This window comes from Littorina saxatilis, linkage group LG5 (assembly GCF_037325665.1).
Source record: "Littorina saxatilis isolate snail1 linkage group LG5, US_GU_Lsax_2.0, whole genome shotgun sequence".
Classification (NCBI taxonomy): domain Eukaryota; kingdom Metazoa; phylum Mollusca; class Gastropoda; order Littorinimorpha; family Littorinidae; genus Littorina; species Littorina saxatilis.
In genome coordinates, this window is record NC_090249.1 from 60,652,896 (window position 1) to 60,668,476 (window position 15,581).

The 15,581-nt window shown below is 41.8% G+C and overlaps 1 long non-coding RNA gene across 1 annotated transcript; it reads right to left on the reverse strand.

The window, feature by feature from the left end:
* Positions 1–9,691: 9,691 nt before the first annotated feature.
* Positions 9,692–10,819, reverse strand: LOC138965914 (uncharacterized). The gene is made up of 2 exons (XR_011455562.1): positions 10,412–10,819; positions 9,692–10,131 (listed from the first exon to the last, which is right to left on the reverse strand). It is a non-coding gene; the product is annotated as an uncharacterized lncRNA (long non-coding RNA).
* Between the last annotated feature and the right edge of the window lie 4,762 nt (positions 10,820–15,581).

Genomic DNA, 15,581 nt, shown 5'->3' on the forward strand with positions numbered 1-15,581 from the left:
ACTCACACCTTAAATCATTTCCTGGTTTGTTCAGGCTTTGTTTTGCTTTGTGTTTGTTTTTGTCGCCCCATTGACGGTGTATCGATTTGTGACAGAGCACTGTCGTTGCTTTTAGCTTGTTAAAACTTTCGTCTGGACGCGCGGATGTTTAGATTAGTTCGGAATTCGGCCAAATTGATGGTCGCACGGTATTTGCGTTTTTTTACGGGACAAGTCTGATAATTTTCCGGTTTTAATGTGAAACTATAAAAAAAAAAAAAAGTACCGCGGTTTTTGCGTTTACGTAACATTTCTGACATTTTGTCGGTTTAAATATGAAAAAATCGGGGGTGGGGGTTAGGGGTGGGTTGTTCACCAAATGGTCAGACAACCGGTGTTTGGTGTATTTGACAATTATTCGTATCTGATTAAAGCTACTGCACTACACTTTGATGGGTTACAATGATGAAATGACCGTTTTTGTGTGCGGGGTGATGTTTGTCTTGTCTTTCAGATCAGGTAATCAGTTTAGAAGACACCGATTCTGTATTAAAACGTTTAGTCAAAACGTGACAATGTAATAAATACATTTAAAAAAAAAGTTTGAACATTGTTACATTTAGTCAAGTTTTGACTAAATGTTTTAACATAGAGGGGGAATCGAGACGAGGGTCGTGGTGTATGTGTGTGTGTGTGTCTGTCTGTGCGTGTGTGTGTGTAGAGCGATTCAGACCAAACTACTGGACCGATCTTTATGAAATTTGACATGAGAGTTCCTGGGAATGATATCCCCGGACATTGCTTTCATTTTTTTCGATAAATACTTTTGATGACGTCATATCCGGCTTTTTGTAAAAGTTGAGGCGGCACTGTCACACCCTCATTTTTCAATCAAATTGATTGACATTTTTGTAAAGCAATCTTCGACGAAGGCCGGACTTCGGTATTGCATTTCAGCTTGGTGGCTTAAAAATTGATTGATGACTTTGGTCATTAAAAATCTGAAAATTGTAATAATTTTGTTTTACTATAAAACGATCCAAATTTACGTTCATCTTATTCTACATCATTTCCTGATTCCACAAACATATAAATATGTTATATTTGAATTAAAAACAAGCTCTGAAAATTAAAAATATAAATATTATGATCAAAATTAAATTTCCGAAATCGATTTAAAAACAATTTCATCTTATTCCTTGTCGGTTCCTGATTCCAAAAACATATAGATATGATATGTTTGGATTAAAAACACGCTCCGAAAGTTAAAACGAAGAGAGGTACAGAAAAGCGTGCTATGCAGCACAGCGAAACCACTACCGCGCTGAACAGGCTCGTCAGTTTCACTCCGTTTTGCACAAGCGGCGGACTACGGTCATTGTGAAAAAAATGCAGTGCGTTCAGTTTCATTCTGTGAGTTCCACAGCTTGACTAAATGTAGTAATTTCGCCTTACGCGACTTGTTTCTTGTTTTTGTCCTGCTAAGAGATTGGAACCCATGACCGCCAATGTACTGCTTGCCTGTCAGGCACTCTACCTACTGAGCCAAACCGGTACACAGTCGTCCGAGGTGAAAATAGAACATTTTCACTTCGAATATTACAAGTGAGTTCTCGAGCACTGCGTATCGGTATCGACTCGTCGGTTTCCGAGTTTCTCCGTTCGTATTTGTGTACTGTACGTTCTGTCGATCTCACTGTTCGAGGTAAGTTAAGTTGATAACTGACTCTATGCTTCCGTTCAATTCGTTTTAGTTTGGAAAGCAAACTCAAGTAGCATTAATTTCAAGTGTGACTGACATTATGTTGGTAGTCCAGCTCCGAAATGCATTGATCAATCGCCGAAAGGCGCTGGCATTATTGCATGAAAGGATTTCCTTACCCAAAGTTCCGAACGGTTTTGGAGATTTTGAAGATTTTGTTCAGGACACGATGCTCTATGGTCGGTTTATTACAAGCAAGCAAGCAAGCAAGCAGTTAAAAATGGGCAATGAAGGAGGATGCGAACTGGTTAATCATATACTCGTGGGTTAGAGTATACCCAGATAAAAAAAAAACTTGCACAATCGGACCCGATGCTGTGTTTTAAATCTTTTCTCGCAAAAACCGATGGAAGGGTAAAAAGCTTATCACGATAAAGACTTTTGCTCATATCTCGAAGTATAATAAATATATTTGATTAGGTTAGACCATAAGCAGAATATGAAACACGATTCTTTTTATATTTGTAGTAAAGGAAAATGAGAGACTCGATATTAACAGCTATTGTATTTTCAGCGTAGCATTTGTTCGAGTCTAAATATCGGACCCTATTGCTACGATGAAAACACAATAGCGTTTATGTAGCGATCTGACATTAAATTCTGTGTTAAAATCATGTTTTTGTCAGCAACAAGTACCAGAATGGTCCATGTCGTTGATTGCAGACGACGGTTCCCTTTCCGCATGAAGCCACGGAAATAACCGAACATTGAAAAACCCACGGACATGTATTACGGAGAAAACTCGAGATAACCGGATGTTTAGCATTACGTCAATATGCTAGGAATCATATGACGTCATGACGTATCATGCTTGTCTACGTAGATTGTATGTTCGAAAGTCTGACTTCTGTTGGGAATTCGCGTGGTAAAGACTGCGGTAAATCTGTAGATGATAAGAGAACAAGGATTGTCTCAGAAGAAATGACTAAATGTTTCAGACCGGTAACTTCATTTCAACATTGCACTATACAATGGACGTTCTATGTGACAGGAGAGTTTGCTGATTTTGTGTTAAACATTGGAGAGATCGTCTGCTAGAATCAGAGATAGGTCGCTTCAGATTGCAGCTTTTGGAAATTTGCATGGTTTGTTGCCTGTTAAAAAACTGGATTTTACACGTAATGTATGTCATGTACATTAAGCAAAAACAAAAACACACACAAAGCAAATGACATCCTCTGTCGACTTGTCACATAAACAAACCTGGCGAGGTATGCGTGTACTTTATACACGTGGAAGAAACCGGAACCATGCGTCTTTGTTATTGCCAATATGCTTTTGGATATTGGCAAAAATGGCCGACTTCCGTAGCATTATGCTTTGATGATCGGAAAAGGGATGTGTGAGACCATCCAATCACAGCCGCCGAATTCCCCCACGTGTCCATCAGAATAGCTAACTGCATCTATATATATATACGACTTGTGTCTGTGTGTGTGTGTGTGTGTGTGTGTGTGTGTCTGTGTGTGTGTGTGTGTGTGTGTGTGTGTGTCCGCGATGCCAAGCCAAAGTTCTCGATCGATCTTTTTCAAATTTGGAGGCCATATTCAGCTACATCCCGGACACAACCTCATCGATGAGATATTTCAACACGTGCTCTCAGCGCGCAGCGCTGAACCGATTTTGGTTTTTCTCTGGATCCATTTCCAGTCCAGTGTTTTCAGCGTTTACCTCCCTTCCTTCGTGTGGCGTCAATCCATATTCCCGTTTCTATTTTTAGAAGATCACTGTCGACAACGCTCAATCCATATTCCCGTTATACTATTTTTAGAAGGTCACTACTCTTCTCCAGTGTTTTGCGCGTTTATCTCTCTTCCTTCGTGCGGTGCGCCGGCAAAGCCGGCGTACACCCGGCAAAGCCGGGTTCCCGGCTCAGCCGGATATTCGGCTCGACTTCTTCCCGGCGAAGCCGTACCCGGCGAAGCGGGTATTCATCTAGTAATCAATATCTATTCTGGCGGCAGTAGTTTTCTTGTAGCGGAAAACACTGTCGCAGTAATGATATTGAGGTCATGCGTCTTCAAGTCCCGAAATACGCTGCAAGAAACCGTGTCCCTTCTAGAGCTAGTTTAATGAGCAAGATACCTGTCAATTTAACATTCAAAGCTATCGATTTGCCCCATTCCCATTTTAAATTGAAAGTGCACGTAACGTATCTCCAATTTGTCTCATGTACGACTTTCAACAAAACCTGTGATTCTTTTTTAGGAGCAGTTAACCACTTTCAATTATTTGAATTCTCCAAGGATTTCTGTGGTATTTGTTTCAGCGAACTGTCATTCCGTTTTGGAGAATAGAATAATTATGTGCGCGTTTGTGTGACTGGCCGAAAAGACGAGGTTGTGTCCTAATTTTAAGTCTTCATGGCTCTTTCTGTCAAATATCATTTTTATTCCATGTTCTTTGAAGAAACGCTGCGAAGAAAAACGAATAAGCAGAAGAAAAAAGCATGGTGTTGGAGGTGGTGATCTTAATTGCGCTAATGAACATAATGAAGCGGAAGAGAATCGTGAATATTAAAGGTTGTGACGACAACGACGGTGATGAGGATGATGATGATGATAATGCTGCTGGTGATGATGATAATGCTGCTGGTGATGATGATAATGCTGCTGGTGATGATGATAATGCTGCTGGTGATGATGATAATGCTGCTGGTGATGATGATGATAATGCTGCTAGTGATGATGATAATGCTGCTGGTGATGATGATAATGCTGCTGGTGATGATGATAAAGACGCTAACGCTGCCAGTCAAAATGATAATAATGATAGAAGGGGAGGGAAAGAATTAGCAGGATGTGATGTCAAGTTGACACACACACACACACACACCCACACACACACACACACACACACACACACACACACACACACACACACACACACACACACACACACACACACACACACACATACACACCTCAAACCTTACTGTTTTCCAATTTCTAGTGTGAACTGTTATGAATAAATGTTGACCCTGCGCACTAAAATTATTGCGACACATTTTTCTCACCCCAATTAAACCATTGATTCTCGTGTCATAACCTTCAAGCCTTTTATGTATGCAGTTAAAGACATTTAACTTGGCCACCTGGCACAACTTTCGGATCAAAGATTTATTTTACAGGGGTCACGTGACCACCGCGCAAATTAGGGTGTGAACAAAATCCCCCTGACAAATCGTAAGATACCAAAACTCAGAAAAGCCACAACTGGGCAACTTTTAAATACTGTCTTGTTCTTATTTTTACACCCCCGGTATAGGGGTGTGTATAGGTTTCCCCGGTATAGGGGTGTGTATAGGTTTCGCTCGATGGGTTTGTGTGTTTGTGTGTTTGTGTTCGCATATAGATCTCAAGAATGAACGGACCGATCGTCACCAAACTTGGTGAACAGGTTCTATACATTCCTGAGACGGTCCTTACAAAAATTGGGACCAGTCAAACACACGGTTAGGGAGTTATTGGTGGATTAAGATTCTACAAGGACTTATACAGTAATATATTAATGGTCAAAGGGAAATAACCTTCTCAGTTGGTGGCAGTGAGAATGGTTATTTCCCTTTGACCAACGGGGGTGTTTTTCCTACCTCGAAGGAATTTCTTGTTTTTTATCGTATCTGCAGCTGACATTGCTATTCCAGACCGATGCAGTTTGTTTCTTTTCTAAGTTCACATGGCAAGCTCCATACTTAAAACTATGGATAAGTTCTATCACTGTAAAACGAAGGTCCTATAACATATAGCTTTTACATTTGTTTCTTCAAATCTTGTTAAAAACCTTCATCTCCTTCAAAAAGTTAAAAATCTTCTCCGGATTTGAATACTGCGAGAACGTTTAATAATTTTTTTTTTAATCAAGAAAACTAAATTCTGTGTAGGTATTTTGCGTATTTGGTTTGGTACGCCGTTCCTGCAGTCGGAAGTTTTTAAAACCTGCCAAAGGTTTGCATTCCATCATGTGTAACTTTGTGTACAAACAAACACTTGTATTATTAGTACAAGTATTACCAACGTTTCATTTTAAATTTGATCAGTGGTGTACTTTTCTAGTCTTGTAGACACATTAGATGTTTTCCGGAAATAATTCTGTCAGAAGTTTTAAGCGGTGTGGCAGAATAAGAGCCCCTTTTACTGACCCAAGCATTTAGACAAGCAACCAGCAACCAGCTCGCTACTGACCCAAGCATTTAGACAAGCAACCAGCAACCAGCTCTCTACTGACCCAAGCATTTAGACAAGCAACCAGCAACCAGCTCGCTACTGACCCAAGCATTTAGACAAGCAACCAGCAACCAGCTCGCTACTGACCCAAGCATTTAGACAAGCAACCAGCAACCAGCTCGCTACTGACCCAAGCATTTAGACAAGCAACCAGCAACCAGCTCGCTACTGACCCAAGCATTTAGACAAGCAACCAGCAACCAGCTCTCTACTGACCCAAGCATTTAGACAAGCAACCAGCAACCAGCTCGCTACTGACCCAAGCATTTAGACAAGCAACCAGCAACCAGCTCGCTACTGACCGGCTTTAACCTGTCATCGCGACATTCAACTAAATCTGATTTGTTTGTTATGCATAGTGTGCGCTCGATATGATAATACTCTCTTTTGAAAATGTGCACACCGGAGAATCGCAGCCGATTGCTTGCTGGTCCCTGGGAGTGAATGCTAAGCATGTTTGGTTTCCTAAACCCACGTGACGTCAAGCCAAACCCGCGTGGTCTCGGTCAAAACACGTTGTAAGCGAACATCACGGGCCAGAAATCATTGCCGTAACAAGTCGTAAGCTCCCATAAGTACATGTTGGAAAGAAAGGGGTATCAAATGAGACCCAACATCAAAGACGCCGTTGGGTACGTTTAAAGTTCAGTTTGAGGACAGTTTGGTTTGGATCAGCTGAGTTGGGAACACCACTTACAAAAATTGCTTTAACCCTGAGTTGTGTTCATGTTAATGACGATTGTGTTGTTAAATGTTGGTCATTTTTCCTTTTTGGTGTCATTATTGTGCTACGTTTTGGTTTTGTTAAGTTTATAGTACTGTTGTTGTTATTGATACAATTGGTGCACGACGACGACGACGACGACGACGACGATGATGATGATGATGATGATGATAGTGGTGATGATGGTGATGGTGAAGATGATAGTGGTGATAGTGGTGATGATGATGATGATGATGATGATGGAAGTAACCTATTAATCATTACCATTAAAAATTGACTCTGTGGCGATATTGCATTTTAAGCTTTCCATTCTATCAGGTACGTGCTCAGGATTGTGATCTTGTTCGATTTGATATCACCAAGGGACAGATGTAATATGTCTTTCTTATTCTTATAATTTCTGTTTTAAAAAAAATCTCTTTTTTTCTCTTCTTCTGTCATTTGCCTTTCACTTTTTCCACTTTCTTTGATTGGTCTATCACCTTTGTCTCAACACAACTTAAAATATTAAAAAAAAAAAAAAAACTCATCGTTTACAATTGTTTTCATGCCACAGACTTGAATTATGGTCACTTCCAAATTATTGGTAACGTACAAATTTAATATTTGGTCACGTTTTCCACTTTCTGTGATCTTTCTATCTCCTTTTTTCAACATCATTTTTTCAATATTGCAACACTTACAATGAACAATATAAGATGTTTGATGGGTTGTTGACAGACCAGCTTTTTTGTCGGTCCGAGGGGGAGCATATCGTCTTTTGTTTCATATTTATTGACCAAGGCCGAAGGCCGCGGTCAATAAATATGAAACAAAAGTCGATATGACCGCCGAGGACCGACAAAAAAGCTCGTCTGTCAACAAACCACCAAACACAGTTTTTGTCATCATTTTGGTAGTGAGAAAATAAGTGCACAATCAACCCAGGGAGCCATGCTTTGAAACACGGGTTCCGTGCTGATAACCACACGAGTCCCGGTTTGATAACCACTGGCAATCAAAGCTGGCGTGTGAAAGTAACTTTCTGTGTTTTTGAGTTCATTAAATGCTGGAATGAATATGTCAGGTTTGAGGATGCACAGTTCTGTAGGTTCATCTCGGTATTCCACCCCCTCGGCTTTCTGTTGTAAATATTAAGCTGAGTGATCGAATGTGGAAGCTACGTTTGGTCAAAGGTCACAGAAGATTTGCGTCGTGCAGCGAAGGAAAGAATCGCGATCTTGTTTCCGACCCAGTACCTCTTTGTTTTTCATTAGACCTGTCATTCTGCTTGCTCGGCTTTGTTAGATGTTTGCATATCTTGTTGCTATTTTCTGTGCTTTTATTATTGTTTCTTATTTGTGCTTCGTTTATCGATACAACGTCTTGTGCACGGGTCAAAATGTGTGTGTCAGGGGTCGTTTTACTTGAACTTGACGTTCGTGTTTCTCCGAACGTCTGTGTATCGAAACACAGATACACGCACTCCATGACTCTGTAAGAAGACAAAACATATCGCTAGGTTTCATTTGTTTTTGATGAATGTATGACCTTTCATGAAGTAGTTTTGTTTTTTGTTTACTTTTGCCAGTTTGCCAGTTCGTTTTTTGAACTTTGCAAAGCAGTGTCGTGTCGTCTGTTTAGGTCTGGGGAAACACCAATGAAAAGAGCCGAAGAATCCCCGAGCGTTTCTATTGGGTTTGCTTTTGATTATCCATGTATAACCTGCTTCCTGCAACTATGGTAACCGGGGATTTATTGCCTGGGAAACATGAGATTTATTTCCCAGGTACTTGTGAATGAAAACTCGTGAAAATGATGAAAACAGTTTTTAGGTACAGACTTAAATTGTAATCTAAGTTTAAATGTTATCCTCTTAAATATGATCCAAAAGTCATTAATTTGATGTGTTTATTATTTTTCTCCTTTTTTTTTTAGCCACCTTTATACTGTATATAAAGCGGCTATTAGGTTTCACTGTGTCTGTTTGTTTGTTTGTTTGTCCATTTGTCCCACGACAGTGTAGACTTGTATCTCTGGTACTCTGTGGTCGATTAAGCTCAAACTTGGTGAGTAGCTTGAAATTGTGGGGCCTAGGGTGTGTGCAAAAAAATTAGGTTCCTAACTTTAGTCAAACTTGAGATATTAGCTTTACACGCCTTTTTACATTTAGTCAAGTTTTGACTAAATGTTTTAACATAGAGGGGGAATCGAGACGAGGGTCGTGGTGTGTGTGTGTGTGTGTGTGTGTGTGTGTGTGTGTGTGTGTGTGTGTGTGTGTGTGTGTGTGTGTGTAGAGCGATTCAGAGTAAACTACTGGACCGATCTTTATGACATTTTACATGACAGTTCCTGGGTATGATATCCCCAGACATTTTTTTCATTTTTTCGATAAATGTCTTTGATGACGTTATATCCGGCTTTGTGTAAAAGTTGAGGCGTCGCTGTTACACCCTCATTTTTGTAAAGCAATCTTCGACGAAGACCGGACTTCGGTATTGCATTTCAGCTTGGTGGCTTAACAATTATTTAATGACTTTGGTCATTAACAATCTGAAAATTATTATAATTTTTTTTATATAAAACGATCCAAATTTACGTTCATATTATTCTACATTATTTCCTGATTCCAAAAACATATAAATATGTTATATTTGGATTAAAATCAATCTCTGAAAATTAAAAATATAAAAATTATAATCAAAATTAAATATCCGAAATTGATTTAAAAACAATTTCATCTTATTCCTTGTCGGTTCCTGATTCCAAAAACATATAGATATGATATGTTTGGATTAAAAACACGCTCAGAAAGTTAAAACGAAGAGAGGCACAGAAAAGCGTGCTATGCAGCATGTTATGGAGTGGTATAGCCCGGTTTCTAGACAATCATAAATGTCTCTACACCACTCTATAAGTTTAGTATTTGTTTACAGGCTTGAATGTAATCTGAATAGTTGTCCGCTACAGTAGCTTACAAGGCACAAGCGTACACGCACTCACACACGCAAAAACCTGGTGTTAAATGGATCTTGACACTGCCAAGACTAATTATTATTGTTTACAAAGCTTTTTACATCACAAAATCATTTCCGGGCTTCGACCAGTACTCTAGGCCGACAACACCGCAAGAAACTCTACAGTCCAAGACGCAGACACCTTTTGGCTCAAACAAAGCAGCTTAACAGGTAAGACGAATAGGTATTCTACTGTACGTTACCCTACTGCCATCTTTCGGCCCTCAAGATGTTGGTATGGCTGTAAGTCCTTCAGACGACTGATAAGGGTGCACCAGTCCTCACGACACCGCAACCATTGCTTGACGTAGTCCTTGATCCTTCCAGTCCGTCTCGGCGGCTAACTGTAGAACTCTGCCAGCTCTCCATGCCATGGTCATGTACACCAAGCCGCAGTCACCAGTTCAGTTCAGCCTCCGTCGATGAAACCCTCCAGTTGGAACACTGTAAAGTTTATAGTCCATAAGTCAACTTGTCTTTAGTTTCTTTCACTCGCACAATAAAAATACTCACTCGTCCAACATATTAAGCTGCATGAGCCAATATAATTATTTACACGTTAATTCCTGTTTTCTAAAACCAAGAAAACGTTACGTAAAACCCTCACATGTTTAAGCAGTGTAGCACAATAGCTTAGGCCTACACAATAACGTTAAACACAGAAACAGTCACTCTTCTCACATACGACAACATGACATGAAAATATAACCGGTTTCAAACATACCTCAAAAGAGTGTAAAGCCAACATTTAGTACAGTCGCCGGCCTGCCTGGCATGAATATGAAAATGGAAGATATCATGTAAGCTGATAGGGAAAGTTCGTCAGTCTTCATCCTTCTTCAGTCAGATACCTAAAACAGGAGCCCGTCTGCTAAAGTGTTACGAAAAACATGAGTCGAGCTTGGCTCCTTGACGGCGACTGATTTTACAAAGTCGTTCTTGCTATGACATTGCCAGTGAGCTGTCGTCTGCATTACTTGCACGTGAAAAACCTTGTCAGTTACACGAAGGTTCAACTGCGGTCAACGTGACGGTATGCAGCCTATAGCCCTTTCCAATGTCTGACCATCGCTATAGTCTATTCTATTTACAACAATACACATTACCAAAAATACGAGTAAACCGCTTCGTAACACAGCACAGCGAAACTACTACCGCGCTAAACAGGCTCGTTAGTTTCACTCTGTTTTGCACAAGCGGCGGACTACGGTCATTGTGAAAAAATGCAGTGCGTTCAGTTTCATTCTGTGAGTTCCACAGCTTGACTGAATGTAGTAATTTCGCCTTACGCGACTTGTTTTCTTCTTGTTATTGCTTGTCCTTGACGTGTTCCACTTTCTTTGGGCCTTTAATCACCATCTCCCTAACCTATATTTCAACAACACTCGTTATTTACTGAACTTTTCAGGGCACAACCAGGTCACCTTGAAAGCAAAAACAGATCCATCAAATCATCAATTCTTCCGCACTAAAAGCTAATTAATGCCTGGGGAAAATTGTATTCTTTGGTTTCTGTTAAAGTGGTAATGACCGTATAATTATGAGCGTGTTTTCATTTTTCAGAACACGGAACAAGAATTCCTCCTTTTCTTCTGAGTAACGGTCGCCATGCTTCACTATTAGGTTGGTTGGTTGGTTGGTTGGTTATGGTTTTTTTTATCGTCAGCAGATATTTCATCAAGGTTGTTGAAATGACTAAGTGTGCAGAAGCCGGAATCATGGACTCGAGGTAGTTACGCTGACAGTCGGACCGAATCACCCTTGCGTCACCCGACTGCGGTTGTCCGAACGCGATGCTGGGGGGAGAGCAGCACTGTCATCAGGCAATTCCCCGCGTTAAAAGGCGTTAAGAGCATTATCAGCCGACTGAAATCGTTTTCATAAAACCTGATTTTGTCGGAATACTTCTTCTTCTTCAGCGTTCCAGAAATTCTGGTGACGCGTGAGCTCGAATGCCCATTTGGGTTCCCCACGCTATACTCTGAGAGCATAGTCATCTTCACTCCGCTTTCGTTGGGTAGGCATGCTGGGTATTTTCGTGTTTCCATAACCCACCGAACTCCGACATGGATTACAGGATCATTTCCGTGCGCACTTGGTCTTGTGCTTGCGTGTACACACGAAGGGGGTTAAGTCACTGGCAGGTCTGCACATAAGTTGACCTGGGAGATCGGAAAAATCTCCACTCTTAACCCACCAGGCGGCATGTCGGAATACTGCATGTAACTCTTTCAACTGCAGTTGGCCGACTGTGTTGATGGCCCAGGAAACCTGCCCCAGGTCTACCCGTTTGACACGATTCCTGGATTTAAATCCAGCGTTGAGCTTTGGGAGACACCATCACTTTAAGAGTGAAGAGTGTGTACAGCTCTCTCGTGGGAAGAAGTCGGACTGATTGTTGAGTTTTGCTTGAAGGGATATAAGGCTCTCAGGTCTCTTCCAAAGTTATACCATACGATTCCGCGATACAAATAATGCTACCCCACAGGAGGACTGCCTTCACTTTGCAAAAGGAGGTATTTAAGAATCTTAGGTACATGTCGTGAAATAGACAAGGAAAGGGCACTCATAACGATGGCTTCCACTGAGTAACTTCCATGAACGTTACACGGGGCCGCGTCATAGATGGCGCTCTAGTCTTTCCGCCGGGCGGCGCATCTGGACTACATTTCGTCTTTAACACCTGAGAGAGGCAGCGCTCTGAAGCGCATTCACTCACTTTGATAAAACTGATTCCCATTCTTGTGGTGCGTTTTCGAGCAACTCGAGCCGTGTGTGTCTAGATTAGGGTACCGTAGATTAGGGTACCGTAGATTAGGGTACCGTAGATTAGGGTACCGTAGATTAGGGTACCGTAGATTAGGGTACCGTAGATTCCCCCACATGGTTAGTTCAATAGTATCCCTCTAAGAGATACAGAAAGCATGGGGCTCTCTCGACTGGAAAGACCCTGTGGGCGAGTGCTTCTTGATGGTGCAATTTTGTTGTTGTGTTGCTTTACAACAACTTGTTACTAGTCTGATCAAAGCCATTGTCCTGCGTGTGTGTGTGTGTGTGTGTGTGTATGTGTGTGTGTGTGTGTGTGTGTGTGTTTTCGTGCTTGCGAGCATGCGTGCGAGAGAGAGAGAGAGAGAGAGAGAGAGAGAGAGAGAGAGAGAGAGAGAGAGAGAGAGAGAGAGAGAGAGAGAGAGAGAGAGAGAGAGAGAGAGAGAGAGAGAGAGAGAGAGAGAGAGAGAGAGAGAGAGACCAACAGATAGACAGTCAGCAAGATAAAGAGACAGTGAGACAGACAGAGAGACAGGCACACAGACAGAGACATAGCCAGAGATAGAGGATTCAAGAAACGGAATCGAACAATTTAGCCGACAAGAAAATTGCAATTGGAAAAAAAGAAGAAGAAAAAACCCAAAAAAAGGCGACGAAAGGGAAAAAAACCATCAATGCTTTCAACGAGACACGTCCGCAGTGGACGTAAGAAACTTTGCCGGAGGACAAATTACTCTAGTCCTCATTTATCGAACGCAAGTTTTCCAAACTCGCCAGCGTCATCATGTTCTCTCATTTTCAAAATGATTAGCATTAATTTCGTGTAACAGGGCTTCATCACGGAAAAGTAACCTCCATCTTTTTTCTGAGAAATATCTATTTTACTTTCTGTATTACTCAGAAAATGAGAAAGTTTAATTAATTCTCTTCTGCTGTAGAGTTTGTAGAGTGTAGAATGAAACTCCTCCACACAAGATTATAAACAAACAACTTGTGTTCCATCTCAGAATAAGCTTTTTCATGGACACGAAAGTTCTCCGAAATGTTACAAACAAATGACAAACACACCATTATCAATAATCTTGCTTCATTTCTGAATAATAAAAAACCTTGCTTCTCAAATAAACTTTTTGCCTGAGGAACAAACCAATGCTCCTACAAACGCGCAGCTATTATGTTCACACATCGGACGAATACTTACAATTTCTAATGGTCTAACTGTATTTTTGTGCTAATTCACACGGTCTGGTGTTCGAAGCATGTCCAACAGATGCAGGCCATTGCATCGTTGCTAGGCGGGCTATCTTAACAGAACAGACCGTTTCGATATGCATACATGAACAGTTGTTCATGTTAAACTGTTGTGATGTTTTGTTGATTCTAAATGACTGCTGTTTTCGAATACCAGAAGAGGTTTTAGTTTAGTCAGTTGTGATTCTTTTGTGTCGATTCCAACGTGTGAAACTTTTGTGATTTATTTTGTGGGGATACCTACTGTCTCCTGTCATCTATAAAGACAGTGAGGCGAACAGTATTCACGAGGTAGGGTGGACCTTAAATATGGCCGTACTGTCAGCCTTTCCCAGTCACAAATGGGGTCAAACAAGGCTGTGTCCTGGCGCCGACACTGTTCAGCCTCATGTTTTCGGCCATGCTGACAGACGCCTTCAGAGACGGAGATATCGGGATCGACCTGAGGTACCGCACAGATGGCAAACTGTTCAACCTTCGGAGGCTCCAAGCAAAAACCAAGGTCACGAAGGATATCATTAGAGACTTCCTGTTTGCTGATGACTGTGCCCTCAACGCTGTCTCAGAAGCTGATATGCAATGCAGCGTTGACATGTTCTCCAGCGCTTGCACAAACTTTGGTCTGACGATCAGCACAAAGAAGACTGAAGTCCTCCATCAGCCAGCGCCTGGAAAACCTTATGTCGAGCCTGACATCACAGTCAATGGCCAGAGACTCAACACGGTGAACCGCTTCACCTACCTGGGCAGCACACTGTCGCAAAATGTCACCATCGACGACGAAGTGAACGTCAGAATAGCGAGAGCCAGCTCCACTTTTGGCAGACTGTACCCAAATGTCTGGAACAGAAGAGGCATCACCACCCAGACCAAGCTGAAAGTGTACAGGGCAGTGGTGCTCCCAACGCTGCTCTACGCTTGCGAGACATGGACAGTGTACCAACGACATGCCAGGAAACTGAACCATTTCCACACAACAAGTCTCAGAAAGATCCTGGGCATAAAGTGGCAGGACAAAGTCCCAGATACAGAAGTGCTAGCCAGAGCAGATCTCCCCAGCATCACTACCATCCTGACTGTTCTATGGCGAGCTGCAACAGGGCCAGCGGTCCCACGGAGGACAGAAGAAACGCTTCAAAGACACTCTCAAAGCCTCACTGAAAGCGTTTTCCATCAACCCTGACACGTGGGAGAAATCTGCACTGGATCGTGCCACCTGGCGCTCCTCCATCCACAAAGGCGCCAAGATGTGCGAGGCCAGCAGAACGACCGCCGCTGAGTTGATGAGACAGACCCGAAAAGCCCGTGCCATCAACCCTCCTGGAGACGTCCCACTCGTCCCTTGTCCCTTTTGTATCCGAACCTTCCGTGCCAGGATCGGCCTTGTCAGCCATCTACGCACGCACAGAAATAGCCAGCCCCAGCAACCCCCGGATGAGTGGTCCTCGTCGAATCGACGGACGAACAACACACACTGTCAGCCTTTACCTTCAATAGCCAATTAAAGTGTCCGGGGAAAATTATATGTGACTCCATTTAAATTCTTTTTTGAGCCTAGAGAGAGAAGATTTTAATGAAAAATATTGATTCTTCAAAACAAGGCATGTCTGTTTGTTTTTCATTTCAGACTTCTTTTTCATTTTGACAGCATAATTGGGAACTTGCACGGGGAATCCAAATTGCATCCAAATTTACGACTGAGGGCAATGTCCACTAACGGAAATCGGATGGCCGGTTTGACATTGATTTATCCTTACAGACTTTACTAGTAGCTACCTTGGGATTTAAGGTTGAGCAAAATAATCCCCAGGATGTTGTTTTGGACTGTTTTATGACAGAACGACTTTTAGCAGTACATCGAAAGTACTCCAATGTCT